This window comes from Miscanthus floridulus, chromosome 8, assembly GCF_019320115.1.
Source record: "Miscanthus floridulus cultivar M001 chromosome 8, ASM1932011v1, whole genome shotgun sequence".
Classification (NCBI taxonomy): domain Eukaryota; kingdom Viridiplantae; phylum Streptophyta; class Magnoliopsida; order Poales; family Poaceae; genus Miscanthus; species Miscanthus floridulus.
The window spans coordinates 111455190-111467714 of NC_089587.1; the positions used below are offsets into that span (position 1 = coordinate 111455190).

Here is a 12525-nt window from a genome sequence, read left to right on the forward strand (position 1 = left end):
TATTCAAAATAACTGGACAGTGGAATCTTCACAACTCAAAAGAATTTGACAGCACAAAATGTTTACTGACTAAAACCATGTAGATGATCTCATAAAAGCATCATTATCTTGAGTCACTCTTGCACCATTGATCTGGTCCTTCCAGGTGCTGTGATTTGTTTAATTTTAATGAAGCTTTTCTGAGAGCACTTCACTAGTGTTGTCAAACTGGACAGCACATCTTTTGTCTTTGCAAATTGAGATCCACATGTCTCCAAACTAAGGGTTCACATCTCATGATAGTGAGTTCACACAGCTCACATTACAAGCACATAAAACTTGATGGTTTTTGCGGCGAAAAACACTGTATCATGGCTGATAAGCCGAGCTGATAAGTTCAAGCGAACATGGCTCACATTACAAACACTGACACAATTTCAGTGAGTTAACAGCTCACATTACAAACACGCAAGACACAATAGTCATGTCAGTGTGCATGTCTAATGGGCCATGGCTACCGGAGATGGACGTGACAACGCTCGTGGCTGTGAGAGACGGCGACGGTTGCCAATGCTGCAAATGGAAGCGGAGGTGTTCATCGAGGACGCGGCTGCGCCTGACCACAACATCGAGCAAACGGCGAAGGGATTGCGCATGTGCGAGCTTGATTGCCCCAATCTGGCGGGTGCCCAAGCCGAGACGCCGGCGAACGAGATGCAGATCTTGCTGGTGCGGTTCCTTACAATGATGAAACAAACAAATCAAGCAAGTGATCAAGTAAACAACGATTCTGTTTGTGTAATGGTCCTTCAACCAAACAGAATCTAAAAGTTTATTGATCAACCGATGAATCTTGCCACGTCCACGTAGGTTCAGACTACCGCGCGTGTGGAGCTTCATGATTCCGAACCCGTCCTCTGGAATCTACCGCGCTTGTGAAGCTGCAGCTGCACCGAATGCATCTTCCGCGCCACTGCGCTCCATATCATCTGGACAGCATCACCTGACCGCGAAGGGTACTGGTACTCGAAGTGGCGAGTCACCTTCTTCAACCTCATCCACATCTTGGTCCACTCGTCGCGCGATATGCCCCGGAGCAGCCGCAGCAGGAACCCCCTCTTGGCGGCGTCGGCGGAGCGCACGAACACGCAGAACTCCGAGTAGTCGAGCACGTCCTCGAAGGGCAGCTCGATGTCGTCGCTGATGATGACCGGGACGCAGTGGCTGACGATGGCGTCGAAGAGGCGGTTCGAGGACGGCGTGTCGCCGGCGATGTTGAGGCAGAACTTCGACGTGGACATCCCGGTGGTGGCGCGGCGGATGCCGTTCTGCCGGACGGTGCCGTAGGTGAAGTGCACGTCGCGCTCGTCCTTGAGCAGCTGGTACAGCTTCTGCCGAACCTTCCCGCCCTGAAACGCCGGCGGCCGGTCTGCTCAAAAAGCTTCCAGGAATTCGATCTTTACTCGCGACGAGGACAGAACAGAGGGCTTACAGCTTTCCGATGGATGGCCCCTTGGAAGTATGCCATGATGGGACGTTGCTCGAACGTCGGCGAGTCGCCGTCGCCGAAGGAGCGGACGACGTGCTTGTACGGCGCGATGACGTCCTTCTTGAGGTTGGCGACGTCCGGCGAGTACCTCCCGAAGTCTGACAGCACGAACATGGCGGCGCTGAGCTTCTTCCTCGCCTCCATCATGCTGTTGGGGTGGTGCGGCACGATGAGGTGGTTCTTGCCGCCCCACCGCCTCCACTCCTCCTTCCGCATCAGGTACTTGACCAGCTCGGCCTGCAGGACCCTGTTCAGGCTCACCTTCTCCCCGCGGCGGAGCTTCGAGTGGCGGTTGTAGCTCAGCGACGCGAAGAACGGCATGAAGAAGACGTTGGCGAGGCTCGCGTTCGTCACCCTGACGGCGACGCAGGGCCTGTCCCTGGCCACGTCGTCGCTGCCGGTGCCGCCGGGCGGCAGCGCGGAGGACAGGATGTTCAGCATGAGCCAGTACGCCACGCTGTGCTGCAGGTTGAGCCCGCCGGGGTAGTGCGGCGCGGCGCCGGCGTCGCGGACGTCGGGCCACGCCGCCGCCTTCCCCTTCCCGTCCCACCCCAGCATGCCGAAATGGAACTCCGCCGGCAGGTCGTACACGTACACCCTCAGCGCCGCGCTGTCCGCGTCGCACCTCTCGCTCCGTTCCCGTTCCCCTTCTGCCAGCGGCGGCTCCCGGATCACCGGACCGCTCAGCTTCACCGAGCCCGCCGCCGTGGCGTTACTGGTCACCGGCACGGCCGCTGGCGCCGAAGTCGACGCTGGGTCGCCGGCGGCGGGGGTGCCAGTCTTCTAGGCCGGTGAGAGCGGGCGTCTTGTGGACGACGTCGCGCATCACGAAGGCAGAGTAAGGCATGGCGACGTTGATCCTGGAATTGACGAGCGCCCAGCAGGAGAGGGCCAGGAGGGAGACGGCCATGAAGACCACGAAACGGAGAACCCTCCGGTGCTCAGGCGGCGGCAATGGCTGCATCTCCCTCTCTAGTCTCCACCACCACCAAGCAGCTAAACAACACGCAGGAGATTCAAAGTTCAATTCACCATTCTGCATCCTCAGGAACCATCGTGCAAGATCAAGAAGGTGGTGATAACTGGTGTCGAAGGACTACACCTCCTCATCAGGTTCATAATTTCCATGGATCTCGACGACCTTTGCGTTGGATATGTGCATGCTGACCCTAGAAGGATGGCTATGTGTTTGTTAGACCTATCGTTTCGTCTTCCGTGACTAGTTATTTGTAGGCTCCCATTGAACATGTCAACTGCATGCGTGCGCAAAAAAAAAAAAAAAAAAAAAAAAAAAAAAAAAAAAAAAAAAAAAAAAAACAGCGCAGAGACCAACGGATTTTTTTTCCCGAAGACCAGGTAGGTGTGTCCGTGCGTTGGGACAACTAATTTTTTTTTTACTAAAAATATACAAATTACACGATAAGATAACAATACTATTACATCAAAGTGACATTTAATTTTAAAAGGTAAAGTTCGTGAAATTAACATAGTTCCGGAGAGCGCGACGTTGCATGCTCATAAACTCTACTGTATAGATTTTTTTCGTGATACAGCTAAGATAATATTTTATATCGGTAAAAAGAATTATACGATATCTATTTCTTTCGTGCGCCAATAAATCCATGAATAAGTTCTGCTGTATCTCCATATAATCATGTACACACATGTTCGAGTATATATGCAAATAGGTTCGTGCCCGTGCGTTGCTACGGGACAGCTAAACTTTTGTACTAAAAACACACGGATCGCACGATAAGATAACAATACTGTAAAAGTATATGACCGACGTTAAAGTGACATTTAATCCAAAAAGCTAAGTTCGTGAAATTTACACAGTCACAGAGAGCGTGGCGTCGTGGCTCACAAACTCTACTATGTAGATCTTTTCGTGATGCGGCTTGAAAGCATCTAGGCCCCTAGTTGAGTTTTGGTGATTAATGACAATACGTGATTACTGTGACTAACGTGTGTTTTACAGAGGCAATTAAGTTAGGTCACGGTAATGGAGATCAATTGGGCTATCATGATGGTCATGCCCCTACGATGGAAATCGTTTCGGTTTTTAAAGGATGGACGACAAGGTTAAGGATGGACTACTTCTAAGTGTCGATTGAAGTTGAAGTGACACTTAGAATAGTTTAGGACTTTGTTTTTTCTTTGGTCGTACTATTAAGGGGGGTACGGACGGATAGCTTGACCTAGGTGAGTCTAGTGGGTTAGGTGTGGTGCACACTTGCTAAAACTAGCGTGATGTAGCTCCAAAATAGTCCTTAGATCCAATGGAGCAAACTTCATTCACATATGATCGAGAGTTGGAAGTGAATGGAGGGTCAAATACTGACCGGACGCTGGCTTCGGTGTGACCAGACGCTAGCTCAGAGTTCAGTCAGTTTATTTGATCAAGGTGAAGTCGTCTGGAAGTGACCGGACGCTGAGAGGTCAAGTGACCGGATGCTGAGGGCCAGTGTCCGGTCGACTCCAGTAAGGTCCCAGAAAGGGAGAATCCTGATCGGACGCGTCTGGTCAGTGCTGACCGGACGCTGGTCAGGTGTCGGCTACTGACCAGACGCTGCTCAGCAAGTGGCCGGACGCTGGAGGTCCAGCGTCCGATCGACATCAGTAAGGTTCCAGTGAGGATAAATTGCGACCGGACGCGTTCGGTCAGTGCTGACCGGACGCTGGATAGCGTCTGGTCGCACTATAATCACCGGAGTTCGGGGTAAACTGACCGGCGCATCCGGTCAATATGACCGGAGTGTCCGGTCACTCCGCAGAGGCACATAATGGTTCGTTTTTTAGCCCATGTTATAAATACCACCTCCATTCATGTGTGGGGGTACTTTTGCTCATTCCAACAGCTGAGAAACACGTTTGAGAGTGCCAAGAAAAGCAATGTCCTAGTGATGTGATTGAGATTTGAGAATCCTAAAAAGAGCCCTCATTAGTGAAGCAAGAGTAGCAAAGTGTGCATCCACCCTTCTCATTAGGCTTATCGTGGTCAAATGAGAGTTCGTACTTGTTACTCTTGGTGATCACCATCACCTAGATGGCTTGGTGGTGATTGGGAGCTTGGTAATCATCTAGAGAGTTTGTGGATGACCCAACTCAAGTTGTGAGCGGTTGTGGGTGATTCACCACGACGGAGTGTCGAAGAATCAACCTGTAGAGAGCACTTGATCCTTGCGTGGATCAAGGGGGAGCTACACCCTTGTGCGGGTGCTCCAACGAGGACTAGTGCGGATCAAGGGGGAGCTACAAATCTTAGAAAAGATCAATGCTCATAAGATGTACATGCACATCACGCCATAAGATTGCTCATCCTCTACCAAGAAGAAAGATAAGGACTTAGCATTCAAAGCTAGCCAAGAGAAGGGTAAAGCAAGACTTGAGTATGAGAGCTCAAGTGATGATGAAAGTCTTGCTCTCATGGTGAAAAAGACCGCCAAGATGCTAAAGAAGCTCAACAAGAGTGGCATCAAGTTTGATGGCAAGAAGAAGAAGTTCTTCACTATCTCTAGAAGGAAGCCAATCTCTGAGATGGATTGCTTCAATTGTGGAGAACTCGGTCATCTAGCACACCAATGCACTAAGCCCAAGAAAGACAAGTTCAAGAACAAATACAAGGGCAGGAAAGATGACTCAAGTAATGAAGAAGAAGAAGAACAAGCCATACAGGAATAGAGATGGCAAAAGAAGGACTTCCACAAGAAGAAGAAGAGTGGAAAGACATACATTGTCGGTGATTGGCTCACGGATATTGATTCATCTAGTGCCTCATCCGATGATGATAGTGATAACAAGAAGGTGGCCGCAATTGTTATCGACTCTTCATCATCTTCACCGCCACCACCGCCATCATCCTCTACACATCTATGCCTTATGGTCAAAGGTGACCGCAAGGTATCTAATAATGATGATAGTAGTGATAATGAGCATGCTAGTGATGATGATAGTGATAGTGATGATGATGAATATGAATCACCTTCTTATGATGATCTTGCTAGATTGCTAAAACAATACACTAAGATCATTATAAAAACTAGAGCTAAAAATAAAAAGTTAGAAGCTAAAAATGATTCTCTTTTAGCCAAATATGATATAGCGAAAAAGGCTAGTGTTGAGCTTAAAGAAGCAAATGATGCTATATCATTCAAACTCAAGGAGCTCAAATCTTCTAAGAAAGAGCTTAAAGAAAAACATAATAAACTTGAGAGGACACATAATGAGCTCATCACTAGCCACAGCAAGCTAAGAGAAGAATATACTACTCTTAAGGTTAATCATGATAATCTTGTTATTGATCAAGAATTCTTATCCAATGAGCCACATGATGCTACTAATGATGTTGTTAAGATTGATATAGCTACATCATGTGATGACTCGATTATTGAGAGCATTGAGCAAAGTTCTAGTAGCAAGGGCAAGCAAGTGGTTGAAGCTGATGATTATGATGAGTTTGTCAAGCTCAAGAATGACAATGAAAAGCTCAAGAAAGATCTTGAAGAACTCAAAACCACCAAGTCTATTGTGCTAGAAACCATTGTTCATGATGATGGTTTGATCCTTGAGAATGAGAAACTCAAAGATGAGAACAAGAAGTTCAAGGAAGAGAAAAACAATGATGCTCTCAAGGAAGAAAACAATAAGCTCAAGTTGGAGAAAGAGCATCTTAAGATTGGATTGAGCAAGTTCACTAGAGGCAAGCATCTTCAAAGTGAGTTACTAATGAACACCATCATAAAGATGGATAGAAGTGGCATTGGGTACTTGGCAAACCAATAAAAGAAGGCTCAAGCTCAACAACAACATAAGTCCAAGCCAAAGCCAAAGAGATGTTTTGAGTGTGGACAAGAATGTCACTTTGCTCATGAGTGCCAAACTACACTGTCACAGAACCGATCAATTTATAAGAGCACAAGTACAAAAACAATCGTTGAAACGATCAAATTCTCGAACTTGAGCCCACATAAACCCGGTAGTCAACTGAAATCTCGAAGGATTTCAAACCAGCTTGCATACAACCAAGATCACAGTAATTCAACATAACATATCGTACGTTACAACATTTCGTAGACATTCACAAATAGATTACATCATCACAGAGTCATCGTTATTACAAAACAAGTCTTGTAAAACATGCGGAAGCAAATAGTTTGACTTACACACCCGAGTTCAAATACAAATACTGGTTCACTGATCACAATCCCGCAAAAGCATTCAGATAAGAGAAATGGAGATCATGCCCATGATCTAGTCTTCATCACCTGCCGGATGGAGACAATACTTATAGAATCCCTGATATAGTAGGTCGTCTGCAACAAGAGGGAATAAACCCTAAGTACGATAATATACTCAGCTAGACTTACCCATCGGAAACCAAACAAATGACACCAAGGATTATGCATAGTTTAATGTAGTGGGTATGGCTGACACTTTATTTTTGCGGAAAAGCATAAGTAATAATGATCAACTCTTAACCTGAACTAGCAGTGACTTTTAGCTATTAACCTATCATCTATATTAGCACCTGTACTAAGCAATCATTTTATTAGGGTGCAAACATTAATAACCATATCAGGTATACATTGTGGCAACCTTATCATCATCATCCATTTAACCATATCGTTAAATTAATTGAATCTACGTTGTCGCTGCTCAGTCAAGTTCTCACTATCCGGGAGAGACGGCGATTCGAATCGATTCCTATCTAGCTGGAGGGTTATTCCTAACACAAACCCTGCTCCCCCCCGTCAGGGTCGCAAACAAGTCACCTTTGGTACAACTCAGGAGAAAAATAAAAAGAAAAGACGTGGGTCTGGGCCGCCCTGCATTCTCAGAGAACCACTCTGCCAGGAAGTGCAGGATTTTAAACACCTGACTCCCCTTAGACTTATGCCAATGATTCTCCGCACATCCTTACTACCTTCAAAATGCATCCAACCCCCATGGATCCCGGCCTGAGTTGAGCTACTCGGCTTCACGGTCGGAATGACTTATCCGGCCAGCTAAGTGTTAGGCTGCGTTCAACATGACATGAGGACGTACAACGTATCGGTCCTTAAACGACGCAGACGGAGTCACTATGTTCAAACCTACACAAGACTCCGCCCGATCTTAGTTCATTATTCACATGGTTGTTTTCCACGATAGCAAATATAGCCAACCGTGATCCACCTCATCCTAAAGCTCGCAGGTGATAGGAAATCACCTGACTTCTACCGCACTAAGCATGGCTAAGCATTTAACCTGTTCATCAACTTAATAGGATTCCAGTGCGATATCTGGACAAGGAGGGATATATAATGCAGCAATTGGTTCCAACCAATTCCTATACTTAATGCATCATCAACGAATAAAAGATATTCAATGTATTTGTAAAAACATGGGAGGCTTAATATGCTCTGGGGCTTGCCTTTTAGGAAAGAGGAAGGCTAGTGGTCAGGGCACTCGGGCAACTCCTCCACGGCGGCTGCTTCGTCGGCTTCCTGCACCTCGGGCTCCTCCTCCTCGTTGGCTCCCTCGAACTCCAGCAACGTCACTCCCTCCGGCACACCTATTGCATGAATGCGTAAGATAAATATCATGGATGCACATGAACGAATGTCAGGGATGCTCGGGGAATGCACATGTTCGCTGTAGTCTGCATATTCCAACTTAAGCCCTATTTAAATCACTTTACTTACCAAGTTTATACAACCTAATGTATAATTGCTCATCTTCAGTTAATGACCTAGCACCTGCACCTAAGCATATTCTCAAGTTAGGCTAACCCCTAAACAATCAATGAGAACAATGCAACAAGCATACACTCAAGCACCTGTATTTCGGTAAAATGGAGACTATAAAGTGGTACAGTAAACTGGCCCTAACTGGAGATTTAGAAATCCAAATGACATGCAATAAGACAATTTGGAAAGCTTATGAAATTGTCTACAATTCATTTTTAGACCTCTAAGCATGATTCCAACCTTTACAAGGTCGAATTCTTTAATCAACTGAACTCTATCCTACTAGATAGAAAGTAGACAAAATTGGAACCTAACTTTAAACAGTTGTAGTTCCTAAACTACTAGGCCAAATGCCATCAAATTTTGACAGGCGCTAGATACATAAATTATCCACAACTTTTGTATTCATCACATTCACAGCAAACCAAAATATCATGGGGAACTTTCTAAAGTCCCCAGATCTGTCCAGAGGGACATAATGCAAACAAATAATTATTAACTTATGATGTAAACACATAATTGGACAAAACTAACTCTACTCACTTATTACACATATCACAAGAACACCAGAAAGTAGGGTGTTCATCACCAAAACATTTCTTTTAATACCTTTCTTAAATTATTTAATTAATTAGAGAAAATGGTAAACATATCCGAAAACTACACCATTAAATCTACAAAAATTACAGTAGATACTACATGCTCTAAGTAGACTATCATAAAAATTTCACACCATTTGAGTAAGTATAACAGCCTACACAAAAATGATAAGGCATAATGGCTTAAAATGGCATAATTAGGAAACCTTAGTGAAAAGTGTCAAGCAACAGATTTCATATTTTTTCTAGCATCCTTAAGATACTAGGATACTACTCACAAAGTTTCATGGTCATAGGATTCCTAGATAATTTACAAAAAATCACACAAGTATCAATTAATGATAAAAGGAAAATCTATAACTCAAAAACCTACATGCAATGACTCTAAAATTTTAACCAGAGCTTCTACTATGCAAGACTAGCTTACCCACAAAATTTCATAATTTTTGATCACAGAAACTCAAGATATGATTTAAACAAGTTTGCATGCATTTAAAAACACATTTCAAGTTCCTATTTAATTCTTCCAAAATTTCTACATCATGTGCTCATGTCATATTTTTCTTAAATACTAGACTTCGCTATGAGTCTACCAAAATTTGAACCACACCATTTGGATCTACACATTTGGAGTTACAAAATTCACAAAACAGCATCAAAATCTACATAAATGAGCTATCCTATTTACTAACAGTCACTGGTAAGCGGGGTCCACATGTCAGTGGGTCCGCTTATCAGCGACAGCAAAGCAGAGCACGCTGCCAAGCGCGACGGCGACCGACGGAGCTCGCCGACGGCGATGTCCCCGGCGATGGCACGGGTACCAACACGTTCACATCGACCTCCCGCGTCTATAGACCTACTTGGCTTGGCCTATTGCCGGCGACCAAGATGGTGGTGGCGGCCATGGCGGTGCGGTGGTTTGGCTCGACAGCGAGACGTCGACGGCGACCAAAATAGCGCAATCTCTGGCTACTCTGAGGTTCCCCAACCCAACGTGACTCTAGCGCACCCTATAGAAGGACCCGTGGTGGTCAGAGATGGGCCGGCCACGGTGACGGGCTACGGCGGCGCAAGTCCGACGAGGCTATGCGCGGCGTGGGAGCTTACCGAGCACGGCGAGCAAGCAACCTTGGGCACGATGCGATGGTGGAATCATGGAGAAGCTATGGAGGTGGCGAATGGGCGATGAGGCACGAGCTTGCGCTGGCTCTAGTGCTACGACGAGCAGGCGCGAGCACGGCGGAGCCGGTGACGACGATGGAGGCCCGCTGCGACTGCCGTGGCGAGCGGAGGAAGCGAAGGAGGAGGCAGAGCGCGTGCGGAGGGCAGCAGGGAGTCCTCCACTTCAAGTCGGCCAGCACACGGCACGGTCAGGCCAAGCCAGGCGCGTGGCGGCCACGCGGCGGCCACCTTCTGGCCACGGTCGGCCATGACCGGCCTGAAGTTTTCGTTTTAGAGTTCACGATACCGACTGATAGGCAAAGTTTGATAGTGATTAACTCCTAATCCGTGATGATATAGCTCAAGGTATAATTGACAAAGTTGAACATCTACATGTGAACTACAACTTTTACAATTGGAACTCGAGCTGGTTCAGCTTGGTTTGGGAGATACACTGCGCTAAACATCAGTACATGGAACTGAAACATGCTTTGTGACTTAGAAAATTTTCAGAGTTACAAAATAGATCTCAAAACTAACTTGTGGGTCCTTTTTGAACATGTTGTGCACATTTTCATGACTTGTCTTCTAAACAAAGTTTGTTCCTTATAAAATTTGCTACAACTTTGCTTTAGGTTGCTCAGACATGCAAACATTCTAAGCTACACTTTTTAAACAGTCAAACACAAGGGTTTAGGGGTCAAAACAAGTCAAACCCCTATTTGAAATCATATTTAGGCAACATGATCAATATGAACAATGTTCCAAATGACATTCTAGGTGTAACTAAGTTGTTCAAGAGGATTATTAGCCACACCACACCTTGATCACACAAGAATCAAGCATTGTATGTACTGAAACAATGAAAAACACATGAAATGTTACAATTGTTTCATAGTCATGTTTCACACGTTTCATGATCTTGTTGCATAGTATTAACTTACCATATTTCCCTAAAGTAAGTTGCACATGTTGCACTTAAGTGTTGCACACTTTTCATTTCATACAAGAACAACACACATGAAATATGCAACATGTTGTAATGTTTTGAAATCATGTTTCATGTGATATAAGCTTATGAATGAATGAATGATGCTCATGTTCATGAAATGCAAGTGCAAATGTGGAAGCCAAACACCTGGGGTGTTACATCCACCACCACAACCCTTGCCCAAACATGCTAGACCTTTTGCCTTCAATGCTCACTACATGCTTAGAAAGGATTCTAGTGGAAAGATGAAAGTGATGTTCTTAGGACCTCCCAACAAAAATAGACCTAAGAAAATTTGGGTTGCAAAGTCACTTGTTGAGAAGGTGAAGGGCCCTCAACAAGTTTGGGTTCCTAAAGCTTGATCTCTTGTGTGTAGGTGAACTACAAGACCGGTGGAAGTCATTGGGTTATTGATAGTGGTTGCACACAACATATGATCAGTGATCCTCGTATGTTCACCTCACTAGATGAAGAAGTATATGGACAAGAAAGAATCACATTTGGAGATAACTCAAAGGGCAAGGTCAAAGGATTGGGCAAAGTGACTATATCAAATGATCATTTCATCTCCAATGTGCTATATGTTGCTTCATTGAGTTTCAACTTGCTATCCGTTGGACAATTATGTGGTCTTGGCTTCCAATGCTTGTTTACCAAAAAGAGGTTGTTGTATCCAAGAAGGATGATGATCATATGATATTCAAAGGATTTAGATACAACAACCTATATCTAGTGGACTTCACCTCCGAAGATATAAACTTGAAGACATGCCTATTCACCAAAACAATACTTGGGTGGCTATGGCATAGAAGACTTGCTCATGTTGGGATGAGCTCACTCAAGAAGCTAATGAAGAATGATTTGGTGAGAGGGTTGAAGGATGTGAAGTTTGAGAAGGACAAGCTTTGTAGTGCATGTCAAGCCGGCAAGCAAGTTGCAAATACCCATCCAACAAAAGCTTTCATGTCAACCGCAAGAGTGCTAGAACTCCTTCATATGGATTTATTTGGACCAACAACATACAAGAGTTTGGGAGGAAATCTTTATTGTCTTGTGATTGTTGATGACTATTCAAGGTATACATGGGTATTCTTCCTTCATGACAAATCTAAAGTTGCATCTTGTTTCAAGAAGTTTGCCAAGAGAGCACAAAATGAATTTAAAATGAAGCTTAAGAAGATAAGAAGTGACAATGGGACGGAATTTGACAACACAAACATAGAAGCCTATTGTGATGAAGTTGGGATCAAGCATGAGGTCTCCGCAACATATACTCCTCAACAAAATGGTGTAGTTGAGAGGAAGAACCATACATTGATCACTCTTGCAAGAATAATACTTGATGAGTACAACACCCCCGAAGCTCTATGGGCGGAAGCTATCAACACCGCATGCTATGCATCAAATCGCCTATTCCTTCAAAAGTTCCTTGGCAAGACACCTTATGAGTTGCTCAATGGGAAGAAGCTGGACGTCTCCTTCTTTAGGGTGTTTGGTTACAAATGCTACATCTAC

At 45.0% G+C, this 12525-nt stretch overlaps 1 pseudogene; it reads right to left on the reverse strand.

The window, feature by feature from the left end:
* Positions 1 to 243: 243 nt before the first annotated feature.
* LOC136473272 (probable arabinosyltransferase ARAD1) lies at positions 244 to 2694 on the reverse strand (annotated as a pseudogene).
* Positions 2695 to 12525: the final 9831 nt, after the last annotated feature.